Source organism: Heterocephalus glaber, unplaced genomic scaffold (assembly GCF_053883595.1).
Source record: "Heterocephalus glaber isolate CG9 unplaced genomic scaffold, H.glaber_assembly_v1.0 deba00001454, whole genome shotgun sequence".
Taxonomy (NCBI): Eukaryota; Metazoa; Chordata; class Mammalia; order Rodentia; family Bathyergidae; genus Heterocephalus; species Heterocephalus glaber.
In genome coordinates this window covers 5,015,593-5,035,457 of record NW_028258303.1, presented here as the reverse complement: position 1 = coordinate 5,035,457, position 19,865 = coordinate 5,015,593, and the positions used below count along the sequence as shown (strand labels likewise).

The 19,865-nt window shown below is 39.1% G+C and overlaps 2 pseudogenes; one reads left to right on the top strand and one right to left on the bottom strand.

Annotated features, from left to right (window-relative positions):
* LOC101706361 (DNA endonuclease RBBP8-like) overlaps positions 1-15,738 on the bottom strand; it is a 107,663-nt pseudogene extending 91,925 nt beyond the window's left edge.
* A 1,384-nt stretch (positions 15,739-17,122) lies between these two features.
* LOC101707465 (microtubule-associated protein RP/EB family member 1 pseudogene) lies at positions 17,123-18,314 on the top strand (annotated as a pseudogene).
* Positions 18,315-19,865: the final 1,551 nt, after the last annotated feature.

Here is a 19,865-nt window from a genome sequence, read left to right as displayed (position 1 = left end):
GAGAGCAGGTGGTGAGACACAGAATGGAAGGAGATAGTGTAGCAGATGGAGAAGTGTGAAATAACAGGCTAGCCTACCCCTAAGAACAGCCCTGCTCTAGTTCTTCTAGAGGGCTTTGTTTCACTACACACACACACACACACACACACCCCAAAAATTGGCTCAAAGAACTTTGTTTTTCCCTCATTTCCTTCTTCCTTTTTCTCTCTCCTCTTTATGTTGATCTACCAACTTCTCTGGCCTTTTTCTCACTTTTGTTTTTTTCCATTTGTTTGATTTTGTTTTGTTTGAGTTTTCCGTTTGCTTTCTCCATTCTCCCAGTCTGTATAAGCAAATCCAAAATCCAGTTTTGAAAATACATAGTTCTTCTCACACGGAGAGGAGAGAAGCCTGGGTCACCTAGTTCCCCTACAGCACATGGAGATTCTTTCCCCATTACAATAACATCTTGAACTGTTTTCTAATATTTTCAAGGCATGTATATTAATTTGTTTCCTCAACTGGGCTGAAAATTTTTGTACAAATAGGAATGTCTTACTCTTCTCTACATCCATTTGTATTTTTTCGTGAAAGACATGTAGTGATAGGTCTGACCCCTCCCTGTCTGCTCCCCTCCAGCCACCCAATTTCCTGAGCTCCAAAGTAATCAGAGCCCTTTCCTACGTCCTGTGCCTGGGTTCCTTGCCTGAGCCTGGGAACAATGCCTACTCTGCTTGGACATGACACACCCACTCCACCTGCTAGGTCATAGTACTTGTTGCTATAGCTGGGTACTCAGCCATTCTTGCTCCCCCAATCTCACACCCCTCTTCATGATACCCCACCTCAGCCCATCTCACTAATCCCCCTACCCTCTCCATAAAAGATCCAGCTGAATAAACTGGACTCTGACTCTCCTTTGGAGGTACTGCAAGAGGTCCTGCCTGAACCCCAATTCAGGCTGGCTGTTCTTTCCTGGGTCATCACTGTTTACCATATAGTAGCCACTAAAATGCTGACAATCAATGCACATATAAGATATACTTGTATGGTGAATGTTTGTTATATGTGCTACTGAATACTTAGGAGGAAAAAAACTGTAGGAGAAACTAAATAATTATGAGCTTATTATGGAACTTAAATCAAGTGTGAAGGACAAGAGAATATATGAAGTGATTTTTAAAAGTAATTTTGTTTCAATGGATTTTTGTGTAATATATGTTATTGGGGAATCTGTACCACGTGCTAGTTATTCCTCTACTGCTTTACATGTGATGTCACATTTATTTTTTTATAATATTTACACCAGTATGAGATAGGAACTGTTATTATCCCTAATTTCCTACTCAAGAATTAGAACTGAGTTTTAATCAGTGATGATCCACATTTCTGTGGTTGCCATCCTGGCCCCATTACTCCAACCCCCTGCATCATAGCTGCTCTCAGACTTCTAGTGAAGCCCAAGATCATCAAAAGGGAACCAAGAAGTCCATCCAGCACCAGTCATACTGATAGATCAAAATTAAGCATAAATGTTGTACCCAGATATATTGACAACAGAGTGTGGAGAAGTTTCGAGGACCACATCATAATGCCCAGCACTGGTCATGGAAGCAACAAGAAAGCAAAGCATATGCTCACCAGTGTCCTCCAGAAGTTCCTGGTCCACAGTCAGGAGCCAGAAGTGCTGCTGGTGTGCAGCCAATCTTTCCACATGGAGATTGTGCGCAGTGTTTCCTCCAACAACCACAAAGCCACAGTGAAAGCACAGCCTGGGGGCCATCAGTCACCAATCCCAATGCTATGCTTCATAGTGAGGAAAATTAATAGATGGAAAATGAACAGACAGCTCTTGTGCATTTTACTCATACTTAAAACCATAGAAATTGAAAAGAGAAAGAAAAATCAAGAGCACAAAGCAATAATTTGCCCAAGGTCACCCAGACAATAAGCTTTGGAGATAAGAGTCAAACACAGGAAGCTTGGCACCTTAGCCTTGTTTTACCTTCCCCCTATGCTACTGCTTCAGTACAAAGCACACCCCAGTGGAGAAAGCATGACCAGCAACTCCAGCCATCAGACATGTAATCGTTAATTTTGTGTGTTCACCTACCTGGGCCATGGGGGGCCCAAATATTTAAGCAAACTTTAATCTGAGTGTTTTTGTGAGGGTGTTTGGATGAGAGAACCATTCAAGTTGGTAGACTGAGTAAAGCAGCTTGCTTTCTTTAATGTGTGTTGGTCTCATCCAATCTTTGAAGGCCTGAAAAGAACAAAAGAGTGACACTCCCTCTAGTAGAAGAATTCCTTTCGCCTGACTGTTCACACTGAAATACCATTTCTTCCTGGGATTTAACCCAGCCAGCCTCTGGATTGGAATTACATCGTCCTCTTTCTGGGTCCTCAGACTTCTGACTCAACCTGGAGTGACACCATCAACTTTCCTGGCCTCCAGTTTCCCATTTTGCACTGTAGGGCTCTTGGGACTTGTCAGCTGACTCTGGTGAGTCAGCTCCTTATGATACATGTCTTTCTGTGTTCACAAATACCCTAGTGGCTCTGTTTCTCTGGAACATGCTGATAAATACAATACTTCACCTATACATACTATGAGGAATGGAGGTTACTTTTTGAGATCTTTGGATTTTCTTATGAGGAGAATGAGCAGACTCCTACATTATCCCCTTTAAGACATCATTTATATTACCTTACACTACAACGTACTATCCTGAGTTGCAGTTCTTAGATGTTCAGGAAAAAAATGACTTTGAACTTTAATTTTCTAGTGATCAATATAAATGTCTGGGACCTCAGGAATTAGTATTCATGTCTCAACATAGTCATGTAACCAACACTGTAGAAATGCAACATGAGTATTGATCTGTTGTGGCCTGTGTAAGTCTATTAAAATGTGGACATGATTTAGGCTCTTTAGCCATCAGTTTAATAGTAGTCCACTATAAGAGACAGGACTCTCTTTTTCACTATTGTGTTTTTCCTCTAAAATACTTAATGTTTTTGTCTATAACTTGAGTCTGCTTTTAGTCTCAAATGAAAATACTGCGCTCTGTTTTTCTTCTTAAGCAAGTCTCAACTATTCCCACATACTTTGTAGTTTTTATTTGTAGGTTTGATTGTCACTTGAGATTTTGTAGTTGATTTTCAACTTAGAAATCTTACAGTTGGGAGGTGTGCATTCGTGTGAGTAATTGATCAACTGTATAAGGTTATGTTGAAATAGTATCTCCAATTTCAACAACCTGTCATTTAGTTCCTTATAAAACTATTTTTTATGTACAATTATTATGTGCTAATCAAATATTTTTTGTATTAAATTCTTTTATTGGGACATTGTAGGTATACAACACAATTACATTTCTCATTGGGAATTGTACCTTTATATAATGCATCTTGGTTCTTATTTTTTCCCCATTCCTAGCCCTCCCTTCACGCCCTCCACCCTTTCCTATTTACACAGACTTTATTTCCATTTTTTCCATTTCTCAGCATTTTTTCTTTCCCTTCTTTCTTTTCCCCTGCCCCTCCCACTACCCCTACCCTGTTGGACCTTTTCTTCCTATTTTACATTATCAATTATTCATTCTAATAATTGGTACATTTTAGGTATACAATAAAATGACATTCATCATTGGAAATTTGCACCTTTACATAGTCTTTCTTGGTTCTTATTTTTCACCCTTGCCCAGCCCTCCCTTCAACCCCTCCAGTCCTCCCTATTTACAAAGATTTTGTTCCTATTTTTCCATTTTCTCATAGTAATCCCATTCCATTCTATCCTTTCCCCTAGCCCTCCCACTTCCTTCCCCTTTGCCCCTTTTCTTCCTATTTCACATTACCTATTATACATTTAGTCCTTATTTACACTTTCAGTTTCTCACACCAGAGAAACTATTCAGTATTTATACATGTGTGTCCTATGTGCTTCACTTAAGAGTATCGCCTCAATGTGCATCCACTTAGCTATAAATGTCTCTAATTTCTCATTTTTTATGGCTGAGTAGTACTCCATTTTATTAAAAAACCACATTTTCTTTATCCAGTCTCCAGTTGATGGGCATTTGGGCTGTTTCCAAGTTTTAGCTATTACAAACTGTGCTGCTACGAACATGGGTGCACATATATCACTGTGGTATGATTCTTGTGATTCTTTGGGGAAGATCCCCAGCAGTGGAATAGCGGGGTCAAATGGGATTTCCAGTCCTAGTTCTTTGAGGTATCTCCATACTGATTTCCACAGTGGTTGCATCAGTCTACACTCCCACCAGCAGTGGAGCAGTGTTCCTCTTTCCTCACAGCCCCGCCAGCATTTGTTATTGGTTGATTTCATGATAGCTGCCATTCTTTCTGGAGTGAAGTGGAATCTCAGCATTGTTTTCATTTGCATCTCTTGAATGACCAGTGATGTTGAACATTTTTTCATGTATTTATTTGCTATTTCTACTTCTTTATCTGAGAAATGTCTGTTCATTTCAGATGCCCATTTTTGGATTGGGTCTTTAAATTTGGGAGGTCTGATCTTTTTAAGTTCTTTATAGATTCCAGATAGTAGACCTTTGTCTGAGGAAGAGCAGGTGAAGATTTTTTCCCACATTGTGGGTTGTCTCTTCACACTGCTGGTGGTTTCTCTTGCTGTGCAGAAGCTTTTTAATAAGAAGACATCCCATTTGTTGATTGTTTGTGCTAGTTCACAGGCAACTGAGGTTTTGTTCATAAAATCTTTTCCTACACCGATGTCTTCAAGGGTTCTACCTAACCTCTGTTCCAACTGGTTCAGAGTTTCTATTTTAATATTTAGATCTTTAATACATTTTGATTTTAGTTTAGTGCATGGTGAGAGATACAGGTCTAGTTTTAATCTTTGGCAAGTTGAAGCCCAATTTTCCCAGCACCATTTATGAAAGAGGCTATCTTTCCTCCAGTGAGGGTGTTTGGCTCCTTTGTCGAAGATGAGGTGGCTGAGTGTGTCTGGAGTTGGTTCTGCATCTTCTAATCTGTTTCACTGGTCCTCAAGCCTGTTTCTTTGCCAGTACCATGCTGTTTTTATCACAGTAGCTTTGTAGTAGAGTTGCAGGTTGGGGATTGTGATACCCCTGCCATGTCTCTGTTACCTAGAATTGCTTTTGCTATTCTGGGTCTCTTCTTATTCCAAATGAATTTTTGGATTGTTTTCTCAAGGTCCATGAAGTATGCTGCTGGGATCTCAATTGGAATTGCATTGAATCTATATAGCAGTTTTGGAAGTATGGCCATTTTCACTATATTAATCTTTCCTATGCAGGAGCAGGGGATGTCTGTCCATTTTCTGATATCATCTTCAATCTCTCTTCTCAGAGTGCCATAGTTTTCAGAGAAGAGGTCTTTGATTTCTTTCATTAGGATGATTCCTAGGTATTTCAGTTTTTTGGATGCTATAGTGAAAGGAATTATTTGCCCTATTTCTCTCTCAGTGAGTCTGTCATTGGTGTAGAGGAAAGCTATTGATTTTTGTGTGTTGACCTTGTAACCAGCTACTTGACTGAATTTGGTTATTAAGTCTAGAAGACTTTTGGTGGAGTTCTTGGGGTCTTCTATATAGAGTATCATGTCATCTGCAAAAAATGACAATATGACTTCTTAATTACCTATCTTTATTCCTTTTATTTCTTTCTCTTGTCTAATTGCCATGGCTAATGTTTCCAGAACTATATTGAACAAGAGTGGTGATAGTGGACATGCTTGTCTTGTTCCTGATTTTAGTGTGAAGTGTGTCAGTTTTTGACCATTTAGTATGATATTGGCTGTTGGTTTTTCATAGATGGTTCTATCAGTTTGAGGTAGAGACCATCTATTCCAATTTTTTGTAGGGTTTTTATCATAAATGCATGTTGGATTTTGTCAAATGCTTTTTCTGCGTCTATGGAGAAAATCATATGGTTTTTGTCCTTGGCTCTATTGATATAGTGTATTACATTGATTGATTTTCATATATTGAACCATCCCTGCATCCCTGGGATGAATCCCACTTGATCAGGGTGTATGATCTTCTTGATGATCTTCTGCATTCTGTTTGCCAGTATCTTATTAAGGATTTTTGCATCTATGTTCATTAGTGAGATTGGCCTATAGTTCTCTTTTTCAGTTGGGTCTTTCTCTGCTTTGGGGATCAAGGTGATGCTTGCTTCCAGGCATGAATTTGGGAGTATTGCTTCCCTTTCAATTTCATTGAAGAGTTTAAACAGTAGTTGCAGCAGTTCCTCTCTAAATGTCTTGTAGAATTCAGCAGTGAAGCCATCAGGACCTGGGCTTTTCTTAGTTGGTAAGTTTTTGATTATGTTTTCAATTTCATTGATTGATATTGGGTTGTTTAGAATTTTTAGGTCATCTTCGTTCAACTTTGGTAATTCATATGTATCTAGGAATCTGTCCATTTCTTCTGTGTTGTCCATCTTATTGGCGTATAGGTTCTGGAAGAAGGTATTGATGATCCTCTGGATTTCTGCTGGGTCTGTTGTAATTTCACTCTTTTCATTCCTAATTGCATGGATTTAGGTCTTTTCTTTCCTTTTTCTGATAAGCTTGGCTAAGGGTTTGTCAATTTTGTTGATTCTTTTGAAGAACCAACTCTTGGCTTCATTGATTTTTCTGTATTGTTCTCTTAGTCTCCATTGCATTGATTTCTGCCCTGATCTTTATAATTTCCTCCCTTCTATGGGCTTTGGGTTTGTCCTGCTCTTCTTTTTCTAGAAGCTTGAGGTTCAGCATCAGGTTGTTTAATTGGGCTTGCTCTGTTTTCCTAATATGAGTATTCACTGCTATGTATTTCCCTTGTAAGACTGCTTTCATTGTGTCCCATAGATTCCAATATGTTGTATTGGCATTGTCATTTAATTGTAGGAACCATATGATTTCTTCTTTAATTTTCTGTGTGACCCATTGGTTATTCAGAAGTGTGTTGTTCAATTTCCATGTGTTTACGAAATTCTTGCGGTTTCTTTTGCTATTGATCTCCAATTTCATCTCACTATGGTCTGATAATATACCGGGGATAACTTCAATTCCTTTGCACTTACCTAAATATGTTCTACACTTGATCTTATCCAAAAGGCCAAGAAGTGATACCTCAATATGTCCTAGGAGCAAGTATGTGGTCTATTTTGTAGAACAACCCATGTGCAGCTGAAAAGAGTGTGCATTCTGATTTTGTGGGGTGGAACACTCTATAAACATCTGTTAAGTTCATTTGTTCAAGAGTTCGATTGATTTCTAGTATTTTGTTTCTTGTTTTTTGCCTAGTTGAGCTATCAATTTGTTCCAATGGGCTATTGAGGTTCCCCCCCTACTATTGCATTAGTGTTTATATGATTTTTCAGGTCCGTTAGTATTTGTTTTATATAGTCGGGTGCACTAGTGTTTGGTGCATAGATATTTATGATTGTCATCTCTTTCTGTTGTATTGTTCCCTTTACCAGGATGTAGTGTCTTTCTTTGTCTCTCTTAATCAGGGTGGGTTTTAAATCCACTTGATCTGCAAAGAGGATAGCTACTCCTGCATTTTTCATGTTCCTGTTGCATGGAGTATTGTTTTCTACCCTTTAACTTTCAGTCTGAGTTTCTTTTGAATGAAGTGTGTTTCTTGTATACAGCATATTGTTGGATCTTGCTTCTTGACCCATTCTACCAGTCTATATCTTTTGATTGGTGAGTTGAAACCATTAACATTGATGGTTATAACTGATCTGTATTCACTTATCATTGTCATGACTTTTTCTTTTTGTTGGATTCTCTTTGCTGTTAATTTCTTGTTGTGCCTGGTAGATTCATTCCGCTGGGCTTCCTGGAGTTGTGATCCTCATTGTCTTTTCCTAAGAATTTGTCTAAAATTTTTTGGAGTGCTGGTTTGGTATTCACAAAAATCGTAAGGTATTCTTTGTCATGAAAGTATCTTATTTCACCATCAATTTTAAATGATAGTTTTGTGGGGTACATCAATCCGTGTTGGAGGCTGTTCTCCTTTAAGGTTTCAAATGGGTCACTCCAAGCTCTTCTTGCCTTGAGGGTTTGCATTCAGTAGTCTGCTGTGATTCTGATGGGCTTTTCCTTTGTATGTGATTTGTTTCTTTGCCCTAACTGCTTGTAGAACTTTGTTCTTCTGTTGGGTTTCTGGAATCAGAAGAATTATATGCCTATGCGTTGATTTTTTTTTTATCAAGGCTATTTGGAGTCCTCTATGCTTCACTTAACTGTATGTCAAATTCTTTTCCCCTGCTTGGGAAGTTTTCTGCCATCACTTCTGTGAACAGTTTTTTTATGTCATCTGCACTCTCTCCTGTTTCTTCATTGACTCCAATCAGTCTTATGTTATTCATCTGTGCATCGTCCAGCAGCTGCAGATTGATTTCTTGTGGTCCCTTACTATTTTAAAGAAATTTTTCTTTTCCTGGTCACTAATTGCAGTCTTATCTTCTATATCTGAAATTCTGTCCTCACATTGGCTCATTCTGCTGCATTTACTTTCAATGGAGATTTAATCTCCTGGAAATCTGTTTCCATCTGTTTTACGGATTTTATTTGGTTCCTATGTTGTGATTACCATCATGTTCCTCAGCTCCTCTATTTTTTTATGTGTCCTCTCTAGATTTATTAATCATGTCTTGCACTATGGGTACATTCTCTGCTGTTATCTGAGAAATTATTTCTGATTTCCTTTTTTCCAGATCCTCTTTTGTTGCTAGTTCAGGGAGTCCAGGTGGTTGTGTCAGATTGTTCCTTCTCATTTCCCCTTTAGGTTGCTGTAGTTGATCTGGAAGTCTGGTTCTGAGGCTTGTTTACTTGTCTTCTCATTTCGACGGGGTGGGGGGGGGGGTTCTGCTGGTGCAGGCACGGCTCACCTCCTATGTGCTGGGAGCGGAGTTAGATTGGCATGGAAGCCTCCTACTCTGCACTGGCAGCCATGGCATTTTGACCTGGAAGACTTCTACTCTGCACTGGGAGCTGTGGCACTTTGACCCAGAAACCTCCTCTGTGCTGGGAGCTGTAGCACATTAGCCAAGAAGCCTCCTCTGTGCTGGAGCAGTGGTAGGTTGGCCCAGAAGCCTCATACTCTGCACTGGGAGCTGTGGCACATTGATCCAAAATTGTCCTTTGTTCTGGGAGCTGTGGCTCATTGAACCGGAAATCTCCCTTGCACTGGGAGCTGTGGCATGCCAACCAAGAAGCCCACTCTGCATTGGGAGCTGTAGCACACCAACCTGGAAGCCTTCTCCATGCTGGGAGCAGTGACACATTGACCTGGAAACCTCCTCTGCACTGGGAGCTGTGGCACGTTGACCCAGAAGCCTCCTCTGTGCTGGGAGCTGCCAGTCTTTCTTCCTTTTAAGTGATTATCTTAGGTATTTTGTTACAGTAATGGAATGCTGACTAACACATCCATGATAGAAGAAAAATAAAGTGAGATCTATAATAGATAATAGATTTAAACCCAACCTAACTATCCTACTTAGTGATATTTAATCAAATGAAATGAAGCCTATAGAGAAACTTGTAAGTAAGTAAATTTACATAAACAATAAACAACTCAAAAAATCCACTGACTCCTAAATGGATGAGCAAATTGTGATAATATCCAAGTAATGAAATAGTATACAGCAATAAAAAGGATCAAAATTTATATACATAAAACATGGATGAATTTCAAAAATGTAATGCTAAAACAAATAAGATATCTACAAAAAACACTACATAAATGTTTATATAACATTCTAAAAAAGTAGAAACTATAGCAAAAGAAAGACAATCAGTAGTTTCCAGTAACTGCGTGCCAGGAGGCAGGGATATGTGCAGGGAGAAGATTGACTATAAGGAACAAAGAAGGAACTTTTGTGGATGATGGAACTACTCTTCATCTTCGTTGTGATAATGGTTATACAGAGCTATATATTTATCAAGGCTCACTAAATTATACATTTAAAACTCAATAAAAATCAATAAAGCTACCATTATAATGAATGAATGATTTGACAATCATTTCTTTAAAAATAGCAAGTTGACATTATAAGTGAGCTGGTAAACACTTTTGAAATAAGACCTGGATGTGTGTAGTAAGATAACTCATTGGAAGAATGTTAGGGGGGAAATAGAATAGTCCCATGTTCCAGGAATTTCTGGACTAAGTATATTAATAGGAACCCTAATCCTCTCCCTATAGGAGTCTATTAAAGTGGCCCTGAGAGCCTTGGGTACTCAGTAATCTAAACAGAAAGAATGACTTCATTACAACTTGTATGCTCCCTGACTTCATATTAAAGGCATCAGGTAATATGGCAAGTTGGAATACCGTTGTATTTGTTCCCTAGCTCTAAAGAGCAAACAAACAGGCCTGTGTAGCTAACCGAGGCCAACTGGTTTTGCTCTTAAGCAGGAACTGGATTAGGGACAGATGACAAATACTTTTGAATAGATGTGTGAAAGCCATTTTAGACCCAGAGGCAGAATGTATCACCCTACACGTGGAGCAGTATAAGGCATAGCTGGGAAAAGAAAGCAAACCTTAAACTAAGGAACAAATTTAAGTTACTGCCAAACATAAAGTTAGAAGGAGCTGAAGAAATACACCTGTCTGCTTCTAAAGGTCGCTGAAGGGTTAAGAGGGTGAATAGATTAAGCTGTAAATGCAGTGAATCATTCTGTCTGCTAATTACAATCTCTCATTTAACTACTTAATTCTTATTACCATGTTATTGGCATATTAAACATTTTAAGTAAAACTAATGTTTTCAGGCATCACTTGGTTTTCTCTTAAACACTTCTGCTGTTCCATTTGTCTTGACTGCTCCACACATCTCAATAAACAGCATCTCCATTGATTCATCGAATCAGGAAAAAATGTTTAGATCAAAAGAAAATAAAAATACAGTTACACTCCATATATAAGTTATCAGCAAATTTTTTCAGATCTATTACTAAAATATTTATAATGTTTAACAACTTCTTACTGCATCTACTATTACCCTACCTGGATTCAAACTGCATGCCTCTCCTAACTAATTTCCCTGATTTTACTTTTACCTTTTAAAGTCTATATCTGTCACTTCTCAGAAGTACAAATGGCCAATAAGTACATGAAAAATATTCAACACCTCTCACCGTTAGAGTAATGCAAATTAAAATAACACCAAGATTCCATCTTACTCCAGAAAAAATGGCTATCAAGAAACCAAATAACAACAAGTGCTGGTGAGGAACCTTTCTGCACTGTTGGTGGGAATGTAAACTAGTACAACCATTTTGGAAATTAGTATAGAGATTACTCAAAAACTAAAACTAGAAATTTCATTCTATCTAGCTATTCCTCCTGTGAGTATCTTCTCAAAAGAGCTAAAACCATGTTTATAACAGTGCAGTTCACAAAAGCTACATCTTGAAAGTGACCTATATGTCTATTAACAGATGAATGGATAAAGAAAATGTGGTATTTATACACAGTGGTGTACTACTCTGCCATAAAGATAAACTTGAATCAATTGTTTAAAAAAATGGACGCACCTGGAGACCACAGTGTTAAATGAAAATAATCAGACACACAAGCTTAACTATCACATGATTTCTCTTATATGAGAAACCCAAAATATAAATAAAGAACACAATAAAAGAGAGGTAATAGGCAAAAGGGAGAAAGATCTTTTGCAAAAAGGAAGGGGACCAAGAGATGGAGGGAGGGGAGAGGAAGGGGATAAGAAAATAGCTAAGATGTGTTCTGTCCATGTACCAACTCCCAACTAAGAACACAACCATTATGCACTGCAAACACGTATCAATAACAATTTTTAAAAAGTCTATGAAATTACATCCTCCCCCTGCTAAAAGCCCTCCAATGATTTCCTATAACACTATTGAAATTCAAAGACTTTTTATTGTCCCATAAGGCCAAACATCAATTGACCCTTGTCAACTTCATCATCAACTCCAACTTTTCTCCCACTAGTTAGTTTTACCCACACAAAACTTGCCTTCTCACTATGCTACAACAAAGCCAATGCAATTCTTTCTTGAAATATGTTTTTGCTTCTTGCTTATGTATTGCTCTTTGTAATATCTGAAAGACTCTTTCTCAGGCATTTGAGTAGCTCACTCTATAGTCTGCTTAAATGCCACCTCCTCAAAAAGCTCTCACACTACATTATCATCCTGTCCCTTCACACAATTATTCCCCGACCTCTTACCCTGCTTTATCAATCTTTATTGCAGTTTTTGCAGCTTGAAAATAATGTATGTGTATTTTATAGCCTGCAAGACACTGAAAAAGGTATAGTTGCATCCCTGAAACAGCATCTGTCACAGAGCAGATGCTCAATAATTTTTTTTGAAGGAATGAACAAACCTTTGGTGTCTTTATTTAGAGAATTTAATGCAGGGTTTCCTACCATTGACTTACTATGTTCCTACAAGGCCTTAATCTGTTTACCAAGCACAGATCAATTGGAGATATGCATTGTTTTCCTTTCATTAGAGGAGTAAAGAAAGTACTAATCAAAAATAACTAAATCAACTCTAATATTGGTTTTTAAAATATTGCCAACAATCTAACATACTAGCATGGGTGGTTACTTATGTTTTGAAAACTTTGTCTCAAAGTGGGTAAAGAAAACATTAAATTCATTGTACTTTGGAGACCATTCCATCTATTCTTAGATGCACAGTCTTATTCCTGGTGTCTTCCAGAGGGAAGTTGGGTCCATTTGCATTAACTTCAGACTCACTTGCTGTAGAGAATCCCCCAGGTTTCACACATCTTCAGGGCTTCAGTGTTCCATATTAAGCTGAGTCACTGCAATCCAGCTGGTTCTGGAACACTGCCAAAGCTATGCACATCTTCAAAGGCCTTTTGAAATTGTGGGGTGGCACTGTGCTCTCTTAGAGTTTATTTGTGTTCTTCATGATGTAGATGATGACCTTTTCTAAACTTTAGTCAACATTGCTAAAAGACGGTTGTAGTCTCTTCACATCTACATGAACACACCACATAACTAAGGAAGGTAAATTTTAACCACTTTTAATTTTTTTAAATTTTATTTGGTTTTCTTTGGTACCGGGGATCAAACTCGGGACCTTGTACTTGTGAGGCAGGCGCCGGAACCACTGAGCTAAATCCCCGGCCCTTTAACCACTTTTTAATATTCTTCAATTTAAGCAAATGAGATTTGAGATTCAAAAGCACCCAAAGATATCCTAACCCTCTTTCAGCATATGTAACAATTGAATCCAGTACATACTTTGCTCTCATTATTTATTTGGCAAGATGATACTTACTAAACAAGCAAGACAACTTAGTAAGGCAAATTTTTTTCTCTGTTCACAGTTTCCAGTGAAATACAGACAATTTTAAAAGAATTTAGAACTGGGTATGGTGACTTACACTTATTCCCAACACTCTGGGAGGCTGAGACAGGAAGATCCTAAATTTGAGTACAGTGACTTAGTGAGAACCTGACTCAAAATAAAAAGTAAAAAAAGGCTGGGGGTATAGATCAGTGTGAAGGCCCTGGGTTTAATCCCCAGTATCAAAATAATAAATGAATAAATAGAAAAAATTTAGAGATTTAGTCAAAAATATTTTTAAGACTTTATTTTGGTGCTGTTTGCAAGTTTTATACACTCAAATGGTCCTCAGCTCACAGAGAAAGCAATATACCTGAAATATGCTAATAATTTGGGGGTTTTTTCCATTGTTTTTGCAGTACTGGGTACTAAACACAGGGCTTCATGTATGCTAAGCAAGCACTGTACCATTAAACTACATATATCCCCAGCCTGTTTTGTTTGTTCATTTTAAAAAAAATTTTGAGATAAGTTCTGTTAGGTTGCCCAGGCTGACCTTGAATTTTCAATCCTCCTGCCTCAGCTTCCTAAATAGCTGGGATTACAGGTGTGCAACACAATATCTAGCTCAAATATGCTAATTATTTAACTTAGGAATCATATCTTCACATATAAAGCCTAATATCTTGAAGCCGTATCCACGAAGGGGTAGGGCAGCAAGAATGAATGTGCTCAATCTGAACTGTAAACTCTTTGTCTTGAATTTAAATCACAATGAAATCTGTCTAAATTGATGATGGCAGTGCTACAGGAGGGAAGCAAAGGTGATGCGATGCTCCTGAGAATCCATGGAGTTTACTCATAATAGGCTTAAAAGTCAATTTTAAAATGTCAGACTATTTCTGGATATCACTATACTTGGAGATGTCAATTGATCCAAAATGAGTGTAATAACAGGACTTATGCAGTTAAGCTGGGTTGTACTTATTCAGTCCTATTTGCTTGTGAGGCCAGCTTTGATGTTTGCTTTAGTCCTTTTGGATTCCTCTGTAAACATGACTCATCTTCTGGTTGAAGAGCCCAGAAGTGGGACGCCTTACTGGCTGGACACCCCTGAGCCAATTAAAAGGGAACAAGACTCATTACTAGAGAAAACTCATCTTGCTAGGGCAAGCCACAAAGCATGCATATCTGGTGACAAAAATCTCAAAATAAAAATCAGGCACTATGTAAATTCAGTCAGCAAATACAGGTTACACATCCTTTCAGACAGCAAAGTAAAGTTAAGGCCTCAGTTATCACAACAAAAGCAAAACTAAGTAAAAAGTTTAGCAAATCAACATCAGCAAACTACCCCAGGAAGCAACAGCTTTAAGTGGGGTCCTAGGACCCAGACCAGATGAGCCAGCTAATCTGTGTGGTTCTCCCACCTGCCACATGGAACATGCGGAAGCGGAGGGTGGCAGATGGTTTATTAAACAGACCAATTCCTCTCTTCCCATGCAGGGAGACACTGTACCTCTTAACTCTGTTCTTTGTGTTTATCCGAAACCAATACCTAAACAAATGGAACACTGATAGCCAAAAGCCTATGGGGAGAGAAGATCAGAAAAGGAGAAGGAAAAACCCTAAAACTTGTGGAAAGGAAGCACTCCACATGAGAGCATGACCCACAGGAAGGCAAAAACACCCTGGTGCTAAACAAAGAGCTGCCAAGTTGTGGGCAAGTTACCAAAGTGCTCCACAGAAAAAAGTAACAGTTCAGGTGGGCCTTCAACCAGGCCCACCTGAACTGTTCCTGGTCCCTTGCAGTGGGCGGCCACACCAAAGGATTTGTCTAGGCAGCCTTTTCTCCTGCTCTGCTGGGCACATGCCACGGCCTCCGATATGGACTTTCCACATTGTGTGGGTCAACAACTATATAAGCCCAACTGATTGGAGGGCCCTGCTGTCCCTCACAAGGACAGAGAAGCCTTTTGTCTCACAATTGAGTCTTTTCAATGTAGCAATTGGCCCATCTCTCCTCCCAGGTCTTCAAAGGTCTCTGGGCTGCTGATGCCTCCGATATCTGGTGGGGTCTCTGGGCTGCTGCGCAATAAAGTCCTTTGGCTCATCGTCCAGTGAGGTCTCCTGAGGTTTGGTAATGTCTTCCTGGCTTGACTCACCAAATGTTACAGTTGAGTGGGCCAATAATAGTCCAGGTTCTTATTCACAATAAAGAAAGACATGCCAAACATACACCCCATAGTAAGTAGTAAGTAGCTATGTTTATTGACGATCATGGGCTGGTAGCAGCAGGAACAGGCAGAAGAGCAAAGAGAAAAAGGAAGAGGAAGAGGACCCTGGATAATTCAGGCTTCCAGTATTTAAAGGATGAGACACCTCTAACTCCCGGTGCCTCCCATTCATCTCTAACTGGCGTCCAAGATCTGCCACCTTGGGCATCGTGACCTCCTGAGTTTAAACATGGATAATTAGGGTGGTGTTGTGTTTATAGCTGAATGAAGGGAAGGGAGTGGCTCCCTCAGCTTCCCTGTCTCTAACTGTACTATTTTATGCACTCTGTTCCTTAAACTGGCAAATGTCCTCTGATCTAGGTGCACAACAGACCCTCCATAAACCCCATTTTCTTTTTCTTTATGTGTTATGTTGTCTTATTTCTGAAATGCTTGCATTTGAGTTTGGATCTTATATCATACTGTCTTGTATGTGATGGAAAGTGCCAAAAATGAACAGAGCATATAAGAAAAGCTTGGTACAAAAGTGACAAGAATTTAATAGACACTGTACTTTGAATTTTGAGTGTTGATCTTCTCCTTGGCTAGCTATATGTGATAGGATACTCTCACAATACTGGGCAGCAGAAGGGAGTCACAGTTCCCAGCCCCACACAATCACAAGGGTAAACAACTGGTATACTTCAGTCTAGGGCACTAACTATGTTCACAGCTTGGGTGCAGTAAATGAATTTCTTTTTGGCAATACTGGGGATTGAACCCAGAGATTAACATATTCTAGACAAGCCCTCTACCATTGAGCTACATCCCCAATCTCCCCCCACCCCATAGGGTCTCCCTAGATTCCCTGGACACAGCCTGCACTTGTGAATTTGTGATCCTCCTCCCTCAACCTCATGAGTAGCTGGAATTACATGCGTGCACCACCACGCCCAGGTTCAACACATTTTTCATTTAAGATATTTTCAACTTATGATGGGATGATTTTAAGTCCAGGGGACTCTGTACATAGCCTTCATTAGGAACTTGTTTATAACTGTCAAAGGGAATAAGAAGAAAAAATTACTCAGTGAGTTGTGGAGTGATAAAGTTACTGTGAAGATTCCTGGCAATCTTATTTTGAAAAGCAGTAATTGTATAATAAAACAGCTAAATAAATAGCTACTTTCTTTTTCAGTAAGATTGTATTGTTCTTTAAGATTCTGTTGTTCTTATCTCAAGGGCTCTCACAATTTATAGCGGTCAAGCAGTGAAATTCTTTGCAAGGTTCCGAAGGGAGGAATTAATCTGAAGAGAAAAGAAAATTTGGTTTTATTGATCCATGACTATTTTTTTCCATTAAAGGATCTATAGAAAATTATGAAACTGGCTTTTCTCTCTATGTGAATAAATGCACTTGCACTATATAGTAATTGTATAAGCTAATCACCACTGTGAGTTAAAAAATATGAGGGAGAAGGAAATAGTTATTTAAATTGTATAAAGTTTTCATTATAAAGATTAGAATGTGCTATGCACTGTATAGTAGAATGAACTGTATACTTTATTATGTATTTAAAAGTCTAGGAAGATGGAACCGGAGCTGGGCACGGGCTGTGGACGCGGTTCTCTTGAGAGCCGAAGATGGCAGTGAATGTATACTCGACGTCAGTCACTAGTGATAATCTAAGTCGACATGACATGCTGGCCTGGATCAATAAGTCTCTGCAGTTGAATACAAAGATCGAGCAGTTGTGCTCAGGGGCTGCCTATTGTCAGTTTATGGACATGCTTTTCCCTGGCTCCATTGCCTTGAAGAAAGTGAAATTCCAAGCTAAGCTAGAACATGAATATATCCAGAACTTCAAAATACTGCAAGCAGGTTTTAAAAGGATAATAATTCCTGTGGATAAATTAGTAAAAGGAAAGTTTCAGGACAATTTTGAATTCGTTCAGTGGTTCAAGAAGTTTTTTGATGCAAACTACGATGGAAAAGAGTATGACCCTGTAGCTGCCAGACAAGGTCAGGAAACTGCAGTGGCTCCTTCCCTTGTTGTTCCGGCTCTGAATAAACCGAAGAAACCTCTCAGCTCTAGCAGTGCAGCTCCACAGAGACCCATTTCAACACAGAGAACTACTGTGACTCCTAAGGCTGGCCCCGGGGTGGTGCAGAAGAATCCTAGTCTGGGCAACAGGGATGATGAAGCAGCTGAACTGATGCAGCAGGTCAATGTATTGAAACTTACTGTTGAAGACTTGGAGAAAGAAAGAGATTTCTATTTCGGAAAGCTAAGGAACATTGAATTGATTTGTCAGGAGAATGAGGGGGAAAATGACCCTGTATTGCAGAGGATTGTAGACATTCTCTATGCCACAGATGAAGGCTTTGTGATACCTGATGAAGGGGCCCCACAGGAGGAACAAGAAGAGTATTAACACCCTGGACCAGCAGAGCAATGTCAGAATTCTTCACTCCAAATCATGTGCTTAACTGTAAAATACTCCCTTTTATTATTCTTAGAAGATTCACTGGTTTCTTTTCATAAGCAAAAAGTACCTCTTTTTAAACTTTGCAGAAGTTTCACTCCTTTTCCAATAAATTTGAGTTAGGAGCTTTTACCTTGTAGCAGAGCAGTATTAACATCTAGGTGGTTCATTTGAGGAACAAAGAGGCTGACTGTGGGGCTTACCATGGGGATGCTGGTCACACTGGTTGCTGGAGAAGGTGTTTTTCTGTAATGCACTGAGGTGCCAACCTCAGTAGAGAAATGTAAAGACTGAATTGAATTTTAACCCAATGTGAAATCTTGGCAAAGAACGTGTTAATAAATGAATGCCTTAAGAGTATTTAAAATATGCGTCCATATGTTAAAATATAAAATGTAACAAGACAGAAGATTTTACGTGTCTGTTGTGCCTGGGAAGGAAGGGCCAGACCATGAAACCTTCAGAACCTACTGTTACAGGCCTTGCAGGGCTATGTGAATCCTCACAGGACAAGGCTTTGGCCCAAAAGGAAAGTTTAAGAAGTTGCTTTGTAAAGCCATTTGGTGTCATTGACCAATTGCATCCCTGCTAAATGCAAGCGGCATGGTTGCTTAGATGAATAGAGGGTATTCAGCCCTGAGGTGTTTGAGGTGAAGAGCTCGATTTTTATTGAGCATTTATCTGATGATTTTTTTAGTTACCCCTGAAATTTCTGTTTATTATGTTTTTTGGGAAATGAGGTGTGTTCAGTTTTATAATTTTAACAACTACTGGGGACTTGCCACATCTCTGGGATTTGGACGGGAGTGTGTCCTGTTGTATTGTCTTTAAGTTTACCGTTAACATGTTCCTTTTCTCTGCTTCCCTTGCCCCCTGGGACTCCTCTTTGGCTCCTAAGTTTGCTGCTTAGTGTTGAAAGTACAGGTGCCAGGTGATCTTGCTGCAAATTCTTGCTGGACCTCTGGCAAAGGGAGTGATCAGTGAAGGCCATTGTTACCTTGGGATCTACAAGGCTGGGGTGTTTTCGGTATCTGCTGGCCACAGCTCTCCACTGTTACCGGAATACTTTGCCAGTGCACTAATCTCTTTGGAGATAAAATTCACTAGTGTGTTACTAAATGTTACTTTTCTTTTGCAGAAAATACAGTACCATGTCTGAATTAATTATTAATATTTAAAATATTTCATTCCTTAATTCTCCCTCATTTGCTTTTTGCCCATGGACTATTCAGTCCCTTTGTTTGGCAGAATCCTGCAAAATGTATCTTACCCACTACTGAGATTGTTGAGCCCCTGATGTGTTTGTATTGATTTGTTTCTGGTGGTAGCTTGTCCTAAAATGTGTGTAGAAAACAGGTATTTTATGATAAAATAATTGTGTAGTGCATGCTCTGTGTGGAATTCAGAGGAAAAACTAGATTCAGTGATTAACAATGCCAAAAAACGCAAGTAACTAGCCATTGTTCAAATAACAGTGGTGCTATTTCTCTTTTGTGGCCTTTTAGACTTTTGTGGCCTTTTAGACTTTTGTTGCCCTAAAATTCCATTTTATTGGGAAACCATTTTCCACCTGGTCTTTCTTGACAGGGTTTTTTTCTACTTTAAACGGTTTCTAAATAAAATTCTGTATTTCAAGAGAAAATAAAATAAAATAAAATAAAAGTCTAAAAGGATAACCCTCATGTTCAGTATTCTAGTCATCAACACTTCCACCACAGCAAACTCCGGGGGAGCTGATGGCAGACCTTGGTCTTGTCCCATGGTGCTGATTTTAGGCACTTGCAGAATATAAGAGTTCTGGGGTCAGGAGGGCTTTTATCCGGATTTCAGAAGCGGGCCTGGGAGGACACAGTGTGCCCCCAAGAGGGC